Source organism: Cyprinodon variegatus, unplaced genomic scaffold (assembly GCF_000732505.1).
Source record: "Cyprinodon variegatus isolate N-32 unplaced genomic scaffold, C_variegatus-1.0 Scaffold195, whole genome shotgun sequence".
NCBI lineage: Eukaryota > Metazoa > Chordata > Actinopteri > Cyprinodontiformes > Cyprinodontidae > Cyprinodon > Cyprinodon variegatus.
In genome coordinates, this window is record NW_015150648.1 from 889,635 (window position 1) to 893,315 (window position 3,681).

A 3,681-nucleotide genomic window follows, 5' to 3' on the forward strand; every position below is an offset into this window, starting at 1 on the left:
ATGTTTCACATTTGAGACGCACGTTTGGTGTAGATGGAAAAATGCCAGGGGCTGAAAATCGTTCCCAGTCCAAGCCTGGTGGAGGATGATCTTTTTCCAGGTGGATCATCAAAATAAGTGGTCCTCCTAATTGTCAATCATTCTGGTGATCAGTTTACATACGGCCGTCCTACTTGCTCGTCCCCATTTTCACCTACCGGTACTTCTGAATCTGACATGGTGGAAAAACTGCAAATCTTTTGGAAAGTAAAGTTATATAAGCGATGCAAACATCAACTTTTAAACAGAGCGTGCACGAGGAAAAATGCATGCTCTTGCATGCATTTAATAGACGTTCCCTCTCGGGAGAAGGTACAGGGTTGTGCATGTGCATTTCTTTTATAGTGGAGAGAGCATGTCTCTTCAAGAATTCGGGAAGATCCTCCACAATACCTTTGAATTCGATCTACAAAAGCCGCTTTCTTCACCCTATCAGGCATTCATTTGCATTGGGCTTTCCTGCAACTTGTGGCTGCTTGCGGGGGGGATTAATAGAGGAAAACATGCCCAGAGATTTTCAAGAAGTTGACATTTTTGATGAATAGATGTATTCTCTGTGAGGGTACAATGCAATTCAAAAAGACACATGATTAATTGAACTGCAGCTGTCAAGAGCTGGAGCTCCAGTGAGTCAACAGAGCTGTCTGGGACAGATAGGCTTTATCAACAAGGCTGTGTTTCTTTTCAGCAGCCGAAGGAGAAACACAAATTAACAGAGACGGCAGATAATGCAGGATTTAGATGAATTGTAACCAATATAAGAATAAAAAAAAAATGCTAGAAAACCTCAGGGCGTCTCTATCTCTGCTCTTCTAACTGAGGTACACAGCAAGCCGCATAAAATAGCAAGTAGAAGGTTAAATCCACCCTTCACTGGCATGAATGTCATTGGGTTTGGGCTTTTAATGATTCATTTGAAATTGGTTTTATTTTCCCACAGAGGCAGTTCCTTTAAATGTTTTTTTTTTCCAGGTAGATTTTTTGCTCAAAACAGTCCGATTTTAATTAAGTTTATATACGGACAAACGTAGATAATTCAAAATCTATTTTGCTGACAATTATGACTGAATGCTTTTGAAATCAAGGTATTTGAGAAATTATGACAAGAACCCTGAGAGCAGATTAGAAGCCAGACCTTCAAGGATTTCAATGCCAAATTCTTTAACCTGCATGGTTGAATTTAGCAGATGTGTTTTCTAAGTTACAGTGACATAAAAACTGAATTCAAAGTAAAAGAAACAGACTTTCATAGGCCTGTAAACATGGCCATGATCTGTACCGTGGTATAGACTTCGACAGCTTTTATTGTCACTTTAGTGTATACAAAACAAGATTTTGTTAGTACAGCTTTTCAGACAATAAATGAACATTTCCATTCCATAAAGTGCAGCAGTGATTAAATGTATACAGTTTCTGGATTATAAATAGAAGGAATTTCTGCATAAAATGCTTAGATATCTAACCAGAAGTGTTTAGATAATCTTCCGATTATACAATGCCTGTGAAACGGTAAATGCGCCACAGCATTATGGATCCTCCACCATGCTTGACCATTAGTATGGACATCTTTACCTTAAAGGGTTCATTGTGCCGTCTGTAAAGATACTGTTTATGTGCATTACAAAAAAGCTCCAGTTTTGTTTTTATTCCCTTGTATTTTTTTTATTCATTTTTATTCCTTTACTCCTTGTTTGCACCTTCTTTAAGCACTATGCAAATATGTGACCAGTGAATTTCTCCGCTGTGAGATCAATAAAGCTCATCTAATCTAATCTAATCTAATCTAATCTAATCTAATCTATTCGTCTGTATAATATTGCCCCAGAAGGCTTGAGATGTGTCCAGATTCTCTTTCTCAATCATCTGACGTTTTATAAGCCTCCAGATGCTTAGAAAAGTCATTTTTCTTGTTTACTAAAAGTTTAATTTCATTTGGGGGTTGATATATTTGATGCAAGCGTCTCTAAAAATAATTTCATAAAGTCTGCACCCAGCTTTAAAAAAATATATATTCAAATTGTTGAATCAACATAAGACAAAAAAAAGTTAAAGGGGAGCTATGCAGCTTATAACAAGTCCTTTTACTTCATTTTGAGTTTTTTGTGTTTTTAGAATTAATCCAAGCTCCAATCTTTTTATTTTGGCAATAAATATTTTGTTGTCTTGAAAACAAGCAGTTTCAAAAACCTCCCAGTTGTTACTACATCAGTCCACTGGCTTTACCCTCACCTAGCAACCAAAGCGAAGCTCCAGCCACTTAATTACTAGAAGAGAAACATGTGATCAGCTGGTTTGATGCACAACAGCTGCTGGAAAATAAATGTTTGTTCATGACGTTAACTGAAGCAAAGTTCAGTCCCTGCTGTTTAAAATATGCAGATTGTAGAGATGTAAGCTTGTGCGTTTTATGTTGCCATTGGGCATCATTTGTCATTTAGCAGAAACAATCAGCTACTTACCATTCAGAAACCACCTGCTGCATCCTTGCTAGATGTGCAGGAAGCTTCACTTCTGGATCTGACTCAGGGGTCAAAGCTGTGCAGTCGTACCACTGTGCATCTGTTTAAGTCTGAATGTACTCACCGAGGTGAGGCAGAGGCTAATATACATAAAAGGGACAGAGACAGAACAATCTAAAAGCCCCAAAGAGGCAGAAATCAGAGTTAGTGTCAAATATATAAGGAACATACTTTGTTTAACCCACAGAGATGTACTAACTGTTTAAAAAGAAACATAAAAGGTCTCTTTTAAATCAGTGCCATTCAGACAATCTGCCTCAGTGGCATGCTGCTTTCATTTTAATTTTAAATATTTTGATTTTTGCCTGCTTAATACCGGTAAGCTAAACAACATTTTAATGAAGCCAGCAAAGTACTGATTTCTGTAGATGAGGGATCTCTAAAACATTGTAGATGTGAAACAAGTCTCTCAGATTTGCCCGATCAAAAAAAGCCTTTTCACATACATTTTTAGTGTGTATAGTTAACTATGTTGCCCAATTGATTTATTTATTCAATGTTAACAGCTCTGCTTTTCTGTAAAAGTTAGTAGGGCTGAACAGTGTTGCCATAAATCTACCAATACTACCATAGAGATTTTATTTTGATTTTCCTTTTCTCAAACCACAAACCTGCGGATGGGTTTCAGTTTTTTCCCCCCATTTCCTTAAAAGCTTGCTTGTTCGGGTTTATTGTTTGCAGGACTTTAATCTCTGGAAAGTCCTTGCTTCTGCTAGCAAGCATCGACTTACTGGAAGTTTCTCTTGCTTTTTTGTTGCAGCAAACCCAATTTAAACCTATTACGGCCACCTAAGAGACAGGAAGGAAATAAAAATTCTTCTTAAATGTAACTTAACCAAAATTGAATGCATGTGTGATTTGAAAATTGCATTTTGTTTAATTTTAATTATATATTGTAAATTTAATTAAATGGCCAGCCCTAGTTTATAGTCCCATTTATTATCAAATTAAAAGCTAAACATGTGGATGCATGATTTAAACTTTGTTGCACAGGTTTAAAAAGAAAAAAAAAGCTTTTTTTAATGTATTTTTATCTGCCTGAAGTGGAAAACCCAATAATGTGATTCTTAAGCTGTGGAACAGGGCCGTACATTTATTCAGTGTTAAAAATGGCCCCAGAGAC